Source organism: Ursus americanus, chromosome 8 (assembly GCF_024610735.1).
Source record: "Ursus americanus isolate L20-20 chromosome 8, mUrsAme1.1.p, whole genome shotgun sequence".
NCBI lineage: Eukaryota > Metazoa > Chordata > Mammalia > Carnivora > Ursidae > Ursus > Ursus americanus.
The window spans coordinates 14,512,319-14,527,323 of record NC_142134.1 but is presented as its reverse complement, the minus strand read 5'-3'; the positions used below and the strand labels follow the sequence as shown (position 1 = coordinate 14,527,323).

Genomic DNA, 15,005 nt, shown 5'->3' with positions numbered 1-15,005 from the left:
GAGGCGGTGCGCCGGCCGCCCGGGCCCTAGATCGCAGCCAATCATAGATTCCAACAGGACCGAGCCTCCCCGCAACTGCTATTTGATTTGGCTGACTTCAAGCAGCTCGCGCTAGAGAGACGTCTACTTGGGCCAGTAGCTGCTCGAGCTGACATCCCGCCCCCCCGGAGGCCTTGACAGTAGGGCCAATGAAGGGACTCCTGGGAAGTGGGTGGGATCGGGACATTGGGTAAGTGCCCGCCTGTCGAGGAGGGGTGTGTGTCCCTTGTGGCAAGGGGGCAGTCGCTGTGACAACTAGAAAACCGAGAACGAATGCCAACACTTTGCCTGGGCAGAAGGGCTTGAAAGGCATCTGGTTTCACTGCTATTCTTTGGAAAACTCACAGTGCAATGTTCTTCGTGACAGAACAGGCATCTTGTGATCCCTTGGGAATGTCGATTCATTCGTTTGACAAGTATTTCTGTGTTTATGGAGGACTTTTTGTATGCCAGACACCGCCAGACATTGGCGCTTCAATCCTGACACAAATACACGTGATTTCTGCCTTCATGGAACTTACAGTCTAATGAGGAAAACGGAGCAAACAGGTAAACAAGCAAATGAGACAAGAATCACGTCAAGGACGGATATAGACGAAGTGTGGATATAGAGAATAATAGGAGGTTGACATTAGATAGGGAGGGTTGTTATAAGAGAACTTTATAAGCTGCCATTTAAACAGAGACTTGAAGAGTGAGAAGGAAATCAGTCAGTCAGCCAAGGAACCTGAAAAGCGACGATTGTTCTGGGCAGAGAGGACAAAGGTCCTCAGACGCGACAGTTTGATATTTTGGGAGAACAGAAAGAAGACCAGTATGGCTCTAGCACAGAGAGCAGGAGAGAGCAGCATGACATGAGGTGGGTGAGGTAGACTGAGGCCAAACCATATACCCAAGTCTTGGAGTTTGCTTCGTGTTTTAAGTCTAATGGTATTTTTGCTTAAAATACCTATTGAGGTATTTTAAGCAAGGAAAGAAAAGGATCTAGTTTAGATTTTACATCACTTTGGTTAATGTGTAGAGAACAGGTAGAATAGGCTATGGGGAAACTGGTGAGGAGACCATCTCAGATGAGATTCAGGGTGGGACATGACCTGGCTTAAGCTATGGTGATATCACTGAAAGAAGGGAAAAGCAGAGAGATTGGAGATTTTAGAGGGAAATTATTAGCCTGTTTTGACATATCAGGTATCCTGCTCCTGGGACAACTGTTCTGAATCCAGTTCATTGACTACTCTATTTAGAGACTGATACTTACATTGATGACCCACAAATTCTGGTAATGACATGGAGGATTATTATGCTGGGTTGAAATTCAATTTTCCTGGGCTTCCTAGAATTTTCTTTCTTTCATTAACTTTTTATTGAAGCATAATATATATGCAGAAAAGTACACACATTCCAAGCTGCGGATATACCTCAATGAATTTTCACATTCTGAACATACCTTTGTATCAAACACAGAGTAAAAAACAGAACATTATTAACACCCAGGAACCCCATTACACTGCCTTCCAGTCATTGCCTATCCTGTCAACAACACAGACTTAGTTCTGCCTGTCTTTGTACTTGACATATATAAAATCATAAAGTAGGCATTCTTTTGTGTTTGGCTTCTTTACTCGACTTTATACTTATGAGTTCTTCCATATTGTTGCATGTAGTTGTAGATCATTCATTTTATTCCATTCTGTGACTATACTGCAATTTATGATTTCATTCTTTTGAAAGATGTTAGAGTAGTTTCTAGTTTGGAGCTATGACCCATAGTGCTACTATGTACATTCTACTACATGTCTTGGCTGTTATGTTGATGGAGAATTTGGGGGCTGAGGTTTAAATACAATTAAGTCACTTTTTTTTTTAAAGATTTTATTCATTTATTTGACACAGAGAGAGAGAGCACAAGCAGGGGGAGCAGCAGGCAGAGGTAGAGGGAGAAGCAGGCTCCCCACTGGGCAGGTAGCCCAATGCAGGGCTCAATCCCAGGACCCTGGGATCATGACCTGAGCCAAAGGCAGACACTTAACCAACTGAGCCACCCAGGTGCCCCAACAATTAAGTTACTTTTGACTGTTCATCAATAATGTAGTACCATATATTGCAATATCTCAAACATTTGGACCAGATAATGAAGGACTTTACTCTCACAAATGTGAAAGCTTTTGGCAACAACAAGAACTGTTGATGTGGGAAATTTGAGTTTGGAAACCTAAAACATTTTGAATTATGCTTGACATTTTGACCTTCTTTTTAAGTTCTTGCAGACCGCATGCCCAGCATTTGAGAACATCATGATGATGCTGTATCCTTTATTCTAATAGACTATTCATATGATAAACAAGATCAGTTAGGTGGCCCTGAAGAATATGCGTATGTTTGATGTTATTGCAGTCCTTGGAATTACATCTGAAAACCTTACCACTGGGGCGTCTGGGTGGCTCAGTCAGTTAAGCATCTGCCTTTGGCTCAGGTCATGATCCCAGGCTCCTGGGATTGAGCTCCCCACAGGACTCCTCGCTCAGGGGGAAGCCTGTTTCTCCCACTACCCCTACCCCTACCCCTCTTCATGATCTCTCTCATAAATAAATAAATAAATAAATAAATAAATAAATAAATAAATAAGAAGGAAAAGAAAGAAAGAAAGAAAGAAAGAAAGAAAGAAAGAAAGAAAGAAAGAAAGAAAAAACCATACCATTCCATCTTACCACAGTTGATAACAAACAACACCAGTAGTTTACTTCTTTTGAATTATAAACTTAGGCTGTTTGAATCTCTGAAGCAAATGTAGTACAAATGTACATGTACTGAGCATGAGGGATCTTTCCATAATGTCCAAAAGAATCAAGTGGACACAACACTCCATGCCTTCATTAAGTTGAGCTCCTTTGTATTTCACTTTATATTTTAAAGAATTCAACGGTCTTATAGTAATGACTATCAGGAAATTATACCCAAGAGAGGTCATGAGACTTTGGGCAAGTGGGTGGCATGGGGGCTTATAAAATATGAAGTGAGGACATGTGAGTCTTGAGTAAGCCATTTGAGATTTGGGCTAATGAACCACGAACATGGAACTGTTAAAAGATAAACAGAGGCATATTAAACATTTTAAGAGTTTATTGAACAAAAATCAATTGGAATTGGGCAGCCCCAAACCAGAAATGGTTAGGAGTACTCCATGGATAGGAGCTAGAGGCAAGACTTTATAGAGAGAGAGGAAAGCAAAGCAAGGAAATCTGGCTCTAACTTTATTTGGGAAAGCCTGATTTGCTGTTTGTGATTGGTTGTCGTTAGGTTTTTATTTTTTAACTTCAAGCAACACAGACTTAGGTTTTGATTTGCTAGAGTTACTAAGGCATTAAAGCCACCTTACTCAAACAGAAAACACAAATTTTTGTTGTTGTTGTTAATTTGTCTTTTGTCAGTTTAATTTTCAGGTCTCCAGCCAGAGAACTCAGGAGAATAGAGGGAAAATATTCTTTGGTCTCCTACTTTAGAATCAGCAGTTTTCCAGGTGAGTATCTGTATGCTACTTTTGGCCTCATGCCTAAACAGGGACTTGAAATACTAGGATGTATTTTCCCATAGTTCAGCCCATTCTCTCCAGAACTGCTAGCCCAGATGTCCTTTCTCTGTGTCACCAGAATAATTTCCATAACACTGACACAAAGAATTTTTTAAAAGATTTATTTATTTATTATTAAAGAGAGGGGGAAGGGACAGAGGGAAAGGAAGAGAGAAAATCATAAGCAGACCCCATGCTGAGCGTGAAGCTGCCCTCCCCCGCCCACCCCAGACTGGATCTCACTGACTGAGCCACCCAGATGCCCCGACACAAAGAATTTGTAAGTCTTGTCCTTGGACCCAATTAAAACTTGCAGCAATGATTTTGCTTTAGAATATAATTGTTGCTTTTTCCCCCCATGTATAATTTACCTCCACAAATATAGAATAAATGAGCTCCATCTAGAACCAGTGGTAGAGAGATTTGAATTATCTTTCCATTTCCACCTCTGACTTTTCTATTTGACCTTATTTAAGTATTTAGTTTCACCATGCATCATTCTTATACAGGGCCATTATGAGGAAAATCATATTTTATAAATGTATTGCAGGAAAGGTTACAACAAAATTGGACTTTATTACTTAAGTCACAAAAGCTCAGAATCAAGGAAATGAAATCTGGTAGTCGTTAGCACCCTTTGCCAAATATTTCCCCCTCTCCACCACCCAGGCAGCTTCAGGCCCCTCTGTGGCTGATGCTATGGGAAGGTGAGGTATCTGAGACTAGTTCAGGTCAATGAATTTGTGAGCAGGGTTTCTGAGTTGGAGCATTAATATTCCTCTGCAAGACCCTCCAGGGCCCACTTCTGTCTGCATTGCAACAAGCGGTGTTCTAGATCATGTCTTCTCCATCAATCTAGATCCCTGAGTGACCAGAAGGGCAGAATTATGCTCCATGATGGCCATATAACATGTGTGAGAAACAGACCTTCATGACTTTTAGCCACTGATATTGTTTGTTACTGCATCTCGAGCTAATTTAACCTAGCCTATCCTGACTGATGCAGATAGTAGCTCCAGCTTAAAATCATTTGATTGGGGCACCTGGCTGGCTCAGTTGAAAGAGTATGTGACTCTTGATCTTGTGGTCCTTAGTTCAAGCCTATGTCAGGTGTAGAGATTACTTACACAAATAAAACTTTCTTTTTAAATAAAATAAATAAAATCATTTGGTTGAGTTTTTCCTTGGGGCAATTTTAGTGAAAGAGAAATTTTTGTTCATTTTTTCAATAACTTTTTGTGAAGTTCCTGCAGTATATCAAGTACTATGTATGTTAGGCTCTGGGCTTATAGCAATGAATGAACAATATAAACAAGATCTCTGCTCTTACGAAAACTGGGAGGTGGGAGAGTAAGCAGTACATAATAAATGCTATAATTAGAAAAGTATGGGGCACCTGGTGGCTCAGTCAGTTAAGCGTCCAACTCTTGATTTCAGCTCAGGTGTTGATCTCAGGGTTGTGAGTTCAAGCCCCACATTTTAAGTTGGGCATGGAGCCTACTTTAAAAAAAAAAAAAAAAAACAACATGGCATTCTCTAAATATTTTCCTAGGAGTCTTGTGGCTCATCTTCTCCTTCCTGTCTCTGTCTCTCTTTTAAGTTAGGGATATTCAGTTGCTGAATATTATACAAGTCTACCTAGAAAGAATAAGAAAGAAAAAACAAATTTCTAACTCTTGAGAGGTATCTTGTAATTAAATAAAAGGTACCTTGCCTGGGTCCTGAGCCTAGACTCCAACATTGCTTTTGACCAGTGTGTGGCCTCAGATAAGTAGCTAACTTCACTGTGACCCTGTTTCATCAGATATAAAATAGCACTAAGTATAACCTGTCCTGGCCAACTTACGTAATTGCTGCAAGAATTAAATTAGGTAGAGAATGTAAATATCCCATAAAAATAAGCATTATTACTCTGAAGATTTTACAATGCATTGGAGGAACCTATAAAGAGCCAGTCTAAAAAAAAAATAATGAAAACCCTTGGTCCACCTATAAAGCAACATGTAGACAAATTAATATGACACCCTTCTAGCTGTGGGAAATGGTACAGATTAACACAGTGAAAATTATAGGGGTGCCTGGGTGGCTCAGTTGTTAAGCGTCTGCCTTCAGCTCAGGGTGTGATCCCAGAGTCCTGGGATCAAGCCCTGCGTTGGGTCCCTGCTCTGCTGGGAGTCTGCTTCTTCCTCTCCCACTCCCCCTGCTTGTGTTCCCTCTCTCGCTGGCTGTCTCTCTCTGTCAAATAAATAAATAAAATCTTAAAAAAAAAATACACAGTGAAAATTATAGCTTAAGAATCTAAAATTCAGTGTTTATTGCTGAGTAATATCTGCTAAGATACTGTTATTAGGATATGGCTGAAACAGGCCAAAACTCTCATTGTAATCTTCATAAAGAACATTCAATACATTTCTTGTCAGTGGAATGAAATGAACGTACAAATAACTAGATTTATATAAGTGGATAAGCAGAAAAATACATGCAGTATTAAGAAAAACTGCCATTGTCTTCAAAATCTGTAATGTCAGAAGTGTGTATGCTTATAACCTATTAGAAATGATATCTGGTTTCCTAAACTCATTCCTCTTTTCTGAGTCTCATTTAGATTAAAGTTCAGAATCTGAAGGTAACATTGTAAGAGATGATGAAAGGCACGCTTGTCACTGGTTGTGAGGCAACCCAAAGCATGAGTTATTGGCCTGTACAAACACATCTCCTTATTTTGCACAGAGTGGGTGTAGGTGCTGAACTGCTCTTCTATTGGTCAGTTTCTCTACCAATGGCAGCCAAGAAAGTATTCTTTTTTCAGCTAATTAGCATAGCCTGGGAAAGTACCCAACTGCATTTCTTTCACTGGCAGTGTTAAATATAGACTTTCAAACCAGGGTTAGCATTTACCACTTAAAAGTTACTTTGGCTTTGGGTGATCTAGATTTTACATACAAAAATCCTCCAGGAAAAGTTTTTCAAACTCAAATAAACTCATAGCATATAATGGTTCTGCTATAGAAAGAACGCAAAACACATCTGTTTTCTTGAAGATGCTTTAATATAAAGAAAATACGAATTCACACTTCTCCTTCCAGGTTGAAACCAGGAAAGACTTCTGGAGATCAGAAAGGGCAACAAAAATGTCATTCCCTTTTGCCACCCTACCTTCACATAGACCAGGTAACATGCAGGAAGCTGGGACTTGGGAGGAGAGCAGAGTTATAGCAAAGGAAAAAAGGGAAGGGGACCAAGAGAGGGACATCAGTCTGCTCACATGAGGAACCACCACCTGGCCTAAAATGTGACCCAATGAAAACAATAAGGGAACAGATGCTTGATGCTCTTCGGTGATGAAATGTTTACAACTGCATGATGCAAGATCACATAATATTTTCTACCTGTTCTCTCCTTCCCTAGTTTCTCCCTCCTCCTGATGAATCTTACACCGCTGATGTGTGTTTTCATCTTACCACACTGTTTTCACAAAGCTTGGGTAGCTCTCCATTTCCAATAGGGGGGAAAGAAATCCTGAGGTTCCAAGGTTGGTATTTAGATTTTTTCCTGGGCTGCTCCTGCTGTTCTCCAACCTTATGACCCACCACTTCCCTAAGTGGGACCTTATTCCACCTAAACACATCATTTTCTAAACCTGCCATGAGCATTCTTGCCTCCTTGTTTCCTTGCCTTTTTAAAAGGCAAACCTTTATTTTCTCCTCTTAGTTTTCTTCAATCTTCAGAAGTGGGAGGATTAAAGTGAAAGGTTGCCATGTGATTACTCTCACTGAATAACCAGTATAGAGGATCACTCAGGCTTCAAACACAAATCATCATCACTGACTGTATTAGGGTTCTCCAAAGAAACAGAACCAATAAGGTGTGGGGGGGTGGGGGTGGGGGGTGTGTGTGTGTGTAGAGAGAGAGAGGGAGAGACTGAAATTTAAGAAATTGGCTCACGTGATGTGAGGGCTGCCAAGTCCAAATCTGAAGGGAGGGAGCAGACCATGGATATATTTGAAGGAAAAGTATTCAGGGCAGAGGAAAGAGTAAGCACCAAGGTCCTGTGGCAGAGTGGCAGGCTGGAGACCCAGAGAAGAAGTAATGCTGCAGCACAAGACCCAAGGCAGTCTGCAGGCAGAATTCCTTCTTCCTTAGGGGATGTCAGTCTTTCCTCCTCAAGACCTTTAACTGATTGGATGAGGTCCCCACGTTCTGGAGAGGAATCTGCTTTTTACTCAGAGTCTACTGATTTAAACATTAATCCCATCTAAAAATACCTTCAACAGAGACATGGAAGCTTGATATTTGACCAGATATCTGGGTACCTTGGCCTAGTCCAACTGACACATGAAATTAACCATCGCACTCAGCCCTACAAATGTTTATTCTGTCCAGGAACTGTTTTAAATGCTTTACACATATTAACTCACTTAATCTCAACAACCCTATGAGATAGGGTTACTATTATCATCCCCATTTTACAGATGAGGCACAGAGAGATTAAGGAACTTGCCTGAGATCATATAGCTTATAAATGACAGTGCCGGTACTTGAATCCTTGCAACATGGCTCCAAAGTTTGTTCTTAACTGCTGTGCAATTTACCTCTTGAGAAAAAGAAAGAGAAAGTGCAACTCATTGATGCCTTATGTGTTCTTCCCTCTGGCCCCATAAACATCTTTGTTTCCCTGCCATAACATCTGTTAGATGCCAACTTTTAGAGAAAACTCAAGTACGTCCACACCACAGCCGTTTGATGTAGGTAACGTTATCCCTATTTTACAGATGAGTGAATTTTGAGGCACAGAGATGTGAATGACTTGCTCTCAGCCACACAATATTGAGTGGAATAGCAGGGATTTGAACCCAGGACTCTCAGTCTTCAAAGTATATCCCCTTCCCACACTGTCTGTACATAGTTCATCGATGTGTTAAATATGTTCCTACTCATCTCTGTTTTGAAAACTTTACATTATCTTAACAGAAATTGGCTCTGTCAATTGCTTAACAAAAATTAGTTTTCTGTTTTGTTGTGTTCCACAAGTGAAACACACGGTACACATGAGCATAAATTTCTAACTAAACTTCACGCACCAGGAAAGAACAGAGATTACAGCTAAAGTAAATGGAAAATAAAGGGGGGGGGGAGCATTTTCTGTTTCACCAGGTAGAGATTATATAGTATCATCTGCTTGGGGGCCGTCCATGTTTAGAGAAAATACAAGGGGAGAACACATCACTCTGAGGCAGTGAAGGGGGAGAAAATGAGCCATTAAAGTAGAATATACATTGAACCTGAAGGATGAATTTACTTGAGACTAGCCAGCTAGCAAGAGCTCTGACTGGGACAGAAAGCATAAAACAGTAATCATCCATTTTGCAATGTTGGCTCGCTACACTGGAATTAGCTGAATTTACTTTCAGTCTGTTTTTCAGTGACTGATGTAGAAAGTTTTACTCCAAAAGAAGGCTTGATTTCCTAACTGCGCCCCTGAGCAGGCAGAGCAGCCAGCAGGTTTACTGGAGATAAGGATCATAACAGAGCCGTGCTGCCACCAGGGGACCTTTCACCTCTTTCTTAACTCCGGACTAAATGGGGAGCTTGGGAGAGAGAAGGCCCAGAAGTCCTTTTGCCTGACCAACAGTCAATGTGATCAAAGAATTTTGGAGCTGAGACGTATCTTCGGATTTATTTCCTCCTCTTCCTCTCCCCTTCATTTTTCAGAAAATTAAATGCAGACGCTGCGAGGTGATAGGATTTGCCCTCAACCACAGAGCTGGCAACTACAGACTTGGAGTAATTAGAGGCCAAGCTTTTAGCACCCCAGTCAAGTGCTACTTCACACCACGTGCACTCATAACTCCTAAGAACAGGCAACTAGGCCAGAGAGTCTACCGAGGATATGCCAAACGGTAGAAAAGTTTTGCAAAATTAGAGGTATTTCTTCTACGATCCCTGTAGCAAAGACACCGAGACTGTAGGCAGGATTGACTCTGAGCAATATTGTGAAGTAAGTATAAATTCAGGGGCCTCATCCCCGGCTTGTCTGAGAGGCTATGTAGTACAGCAGTGGCGAGCAAGACTCTGGAGACAGCCAGCCTGTTTCAGTTCTGGCTCTGCATTTATGAGCTGTGACCTTGGGCTAGTTTCTTAAGCTCCCTATGCTCAGTTTCTTTGCATGTAAAAGGAGATGGTCGTATTTCTCAAATCATACTTTTTGGGAGGATTACCTAAATGAACATGTGTGAAGTATGAAGAGTCATTCCTGGCTTTAGACAGCCTAGTAAATGTGAGGAATTTTGACTATTCTCTGCCGTTGCCTACAACACCCTACCTTGCTCTAGGCTCGTCTCTGGCAGTGTCCCCTGCTCACAAAATATCTCTGTTCTTCCTCCTCTTTTTTTATTGCAACTCTCTCTCCTTGTTTGTTCAGTAAATGGCTGTTCACTCATTCAAATGATACATATTTAGTGCATCCTCTGATGTACCAGAAACTGTTCTGAGAGCTGAAGATACAGCAGTGAACTAAACAAAATTTCTGTCCTTGTGGAACATACTAGAGAAAGGAAGATAGAACAACAGAGATAATATATTCTTTGCTTTCTGTACCAATGAATGGTCTGTAGAAAAAGAACAATGAATAATGGGATAGAGCAGGGATTTGTGCTATGTGAGGTGAGAAAGCCAGGGGAAAACCTTTTAGAGTCAGGGGCACTCAGGGGGCAGAAACCATAATAGAAGGGAGGGAATGGACCATGCATATCCTTGAAGAAAAAGTACTCCAGGCAAAGGAAAGGACAAGATAAGCACAAAGGCCCTGCTGCCGAGTGGCAAGGAAGCCAACACGATAGGAGCATGGCTAATGAGTGAAATTAAGCAGAAAGGCAGCTGGAGAAAGACAGGAATCCGTAAGGCATTATACACCAAGATTAGAAGTTTGGATGTTATTCTCATAATTGAGAAGACCCAGGGAAAGAGAGCAGATGAGTGTCAGGAACGGATTTATGATTGAAAGGGATCACTCATTTTGCTGTGAAGAGAATAAACTGCAGGGGGGCCAAGAGGAGCAACAAAGGGACTAGGTAGAAAATTCTCCAAGTGGAGTTGAAGAAGAATCAAGGGTTTTCCTTGGGGGAGTTAAATTTGTGATGCCTAGTCAACATACAATAAAGATTTTGCATAGGCACTTAAATACATTCATCTCTTGTTCTAGGGAGATGTGATTTTTGGAGTCATCAGTGTGTGCCTGGAACTTGAAGCCACGAAGACAAGATCACCTAAGGAGTAAGTAAGGATGGAGAGGAGGCCGGAGGCCAAGGTACTGGGATTTTGCAGAATGTAGAGGTTGGGAAAAGGAAGATGATTGAGCAAGGAGACAAAGAAGTAGCATTGAGGTAGGAGGAAAAACAGTAGAAAGCGAGAGAAGGGCAATACAGATTTCAAGAAGGAAGGTGTAAGCAGTTGTTTCAAATGTAGTTAGAGATTAAGTGAGCTGAGGTCTTTGATATGAAACAATAGATAGATAATATCTATGTCTAAGCTCAAAGTCAAGAGACAGAGAAGTACACTCAGCCTCAGACAAGTGTATATTATCTGAATTTTAATTACTTAAAATGTAGGTTGCTCTTTAGTTGTTAGTGGCTTCTGACATTTTAAATCTGTTTTCTAGTTCCCAACCAATTCTATCTTTATGATAGCTTATCTCCAATTCTCCCCTTCCTGTGCTCATATGCTGTTGCGCTATCAAGGGTAGAGTCTATTTCTGCACACTGTTGAATCTGGGTTGGCCTGTGACTGCATTAACCGCTAAACTACCGGGAAGCAACATTGTCTCGATTCCTCCCCGCTTAGGGGACTGGCAGCTTGCGCGTCCTGCCTCCTGGAAGGCTGCCATCATGTAAGAAGATACAACTACCCCCAGACTTCTCTGCGGTGAGACAAGTTTTGACATTTATTGCAAACAACTGATTGCTCTCATATGTTTTATAAAATTCCATTCTGCATTTTTAATTTTTTTAATAGGTGCAAGATTTTGTTTATTCTTTCATCAGCTGATGGACATTTAGGTTAGGACATTTGGGGCTATTACAAAGAATGCTGTTATGAACATTCATGTACAAGTTTTTGTTTGGATTTGTGTTTTCATTATTTTGAGTATATACTTACAAGCCAAAGTGCTTGGCCATATGGTAGCTACTACACATCTTTGAATCGCTTTTCCTAAAAGAATAATTTTTTTAAAAAAATCTGAATCTGTGGCATGAAATTTAGAGGGCCAGACTTCCATGGAAAATGCAAGTCATCTCTTCAAAATATAGCATGTTGGAGGAATTATAAATATACTAGTACATGGTTGAAAAGCTCAAGCCTATCAATAAAACCTATCATAGAAAGCATAAAATAGAACAGAAAGGAAGCTAGGAATAGAAAATGGGTTGGGTTAATGGAAACGATATTATATCCTTATTCCTGGCTCTTCCGCCGACCATCATCCACTCTTCCCTGGGCAGCTCTGCTCTGCCGCTCTGGCCTCTACTGGAGACAGCTCAGGGGACCACTCTCTCCTGTCCTGCAGGCCTCTGGTTACTCCGCAGTGCATTAGGGGAGTCTCCCCTGACTACCCACCTAAAATAGCTCTCCGTCTCCTCTACCCCTTGTCCACTCTCATCTTCAGAGCACGGATCAGCACCGTGGATGTTTACCCATTCATTCGCTTAGTTATGTCTGCCGTCCCTCAGACTGTCTGCTCCATGGGAGGTGGATTTTTGTTCAAATTGTAATATCCCCGGGGCACCTGGGTGGCTCGTTTGTTTAAGTGGCTGCCTTCAGCTCAGGTCATGATTCCAGGGTCCTGGTATCGAGTCCTGAGTCATGCTCCCTGCTTGGTGAAGAGTCTCCTTCTCCCTCTCCCTCTCCCTCTCCCCCCTGCTCGTGCTCCCTCTCTCTCAAATAAATAAATAAAAATCTTTAAAAAAAAATAAATTGTAATATCCCCAACACTTAAAGCAGAACCAATCATTCAATATAAATCTGTCAAATGAATGAATGAATGAAGAATCCTCCATTTCCTTGCAAAGTCTTTGCTGCATTGAGGACTATCCTAGAGGAAATTACATCAAGCAAATACCATGCATGCAAAGTTGGCCACGATCAGAAAATTGCAGGGGACCTAATTGGGTCCACCCCTCAGTTATGGAAGCAGGAAAGAAAATAGAACTAAAAATTACCTAAATACTTCTGTTCTCAACTTGTGCCATGATTTCTGCTGCTTTCCCCTTCAGCTATTTTGGCCCTTAATACCCCTCAGCGTTCGCTGTTCTTGACCCTATTTCATACATTGTGTGGCACAGAACAGTGCGGCTGTAAAAATCTCTTAATGGTTGATGTGGACAGAGCTCAGCCTGATGACCTCTAGGGGAGTGCTTTTAAAAAATCCTAAATTTTTAGGACTCGTACCTAAATTTTTAGGCTTTCCCCTCCAGGTTTTCTTCCTGACCACTGGGCTCCTTGATCTGTTCTTAAAGTATTTCTTCTCAACTCTCTTCATTTCTTTCACATTTGCCTTCACTTTTTCCATCTTCTGCCCCAATTAAAACTCAAGGACTGATGTAGACAGCTATAGCAGGAGATGTCTAGACTTTGTGTCACTTTCTATATTCTGCTGTATCTTTTAGTTCTGTTCTTACCTCCTCAGTTCAGTTATATTGAGCAGATGTTTGTGGAGCCACTCCTGTCCCAGACACTTGCTAGACCTTGGAGACCCTTCTGCTTCTGGTATTTCGCAGTCGTAACAGTCACCATTCCACTCATTTATGTCGTGACCATAAGCTTCCTGAAGTTTCTCTACACTGAGAATAGCTTGCAAGTAGATAGTTGTTGTTAATATGGGAAATGAATGAAATTGAACTGATAATGAACCTGGAATCTCTTTTCTTTCTTCCACTCCTCCTCAATCCAATCTATGTCTGTGATGCATAAGAGATACATGTTTGGTCTTTGTCCCCAGTTCCTGAAACAGAGCTCCTAAATCCCTTAGAATTTCCTGACTAGTGACTCCTCTATAGCTTCAGGCCAAGACTTGATTTGAGGGTTAGAACCTTCAGTCCCGGCTACAGAGGGGAGGGGGGTGGGGGAATGGGATAGACCGGTGATGGGTAGTAAGGAGGGCACATATTGCATGGTGCACTGGGTGTTATACACAACTAATGAATCATCGAGCCTTACATCGAAAACCGGGGATGTACTATATGGTGACTAACATAATATAATAAAAAATCATTATTAATAAAAATAAAAAAATAAAAAATTAAAAAAAAAAAAAAAAAAAAAAAAAAGAACCTTCAGTCCCACTTCCAACCTCCAGGGAGGGGAGAGAGGCTGGGGCTCAAGGTAATCACCTGTGACCAATGATCTAATCAATCATGCCTAGATAATGAAACCTCCATAAAACCCTAAAAAGTTGGAGTTTGGAGAGTTTTCACGTTGTTGAACACATGGAAATCAGGAAGAGTGTTATGTTCCAAAGAGGAATGAAAGCTCTACACCCTTTCCCCACACCTTGCCCAATGAATCTCTTCCAGCTGGCTGTTCCAGAGTTATATTCTTACATAATAAACCAGTAATCTAGTAAGTAAAATGTTTCTCTGAGTTCTGTGAGCTGCTCTAGCAAATTAACTGAGCGTGAGGAAGGGATCGTTAGAACCTCCCATCTAGGGGCACCTGGGTGGCTCTGTCAGTTAAGTGTCCAACTCTTGATTTCAGCTCAGGTCATGAGCTCAAGGTTGTGAGAGCAAGCCCTGTATGGGGCTCCATGCTGAGCACAGAATCTGCTTGAGATTCTCTCTCCCTCTCCCTCTGCCCCCACTCTACTCTGTCTCCCTCTCTCAAATAAATAAATTAAATCTTAAAAAAAAGAAGAAGACGAACCTCCCATCTATAGCTGATCAGTCAGAAGTACAGGTGACAAGCTAAAGTGGGGGCAGACTTGTGGGACTGAGTCCTTAAACTGTGGGGTCTGTGCTAACTCTGGGTGGTTTGTGTCAGAACTGAATTGAATTGTAGGATACCTACTTAGTGTCCAGAGAGTTGGAGAATCCACTGGTATGGGGGGAAAACCCATGCATTTGGTGACAGAAGTGTTGTGAGAGGGGTGCCTGGGTGGCGCAGTCATTGGGCCTCTGCCTTCGGCTCAGGGCGTGATCCCGGCATTCCGGGATCGAGTCCCGAATCGGGCTCCTCCACTGGGAGCCTGCTTCTTCCTCTCCCACTCCCTTGCTGTGTTCCCTCTCTCGCTGGCTGTATCTCTGCCACGTAAATAAATAAAAAATCTTAAAAAAAAAAAAAAGAAGTGTTGTGAGAAAAAAACCTCACAGATACCCCAGAATTGTGGGTAGTGATAGCAGCTATTACA

General features: G+C 41.6%; 1 long non-coding RNA gene across 1 annotated transcript; it reads left to right on the top strand.

The window, feature by feature from the left end:
- Positions 1 to 242: 242 nt before the first annotated feature.
- On the top strand, positions 243 to 13,698 carry LOC123789270 (uncharacterized). Its single transcript, XR_006778756.2, has 3 exons — positions 243 to 588; positions 3,468 to 3,556; positions 10,809 to 13,698. It is a non-coding gene; the product is annotated as an uncharacterized LOC123789270 (long non-coding RNA).
- Positions 13,699 to 15,005: the final 1,307 nt, after the last annotated feature.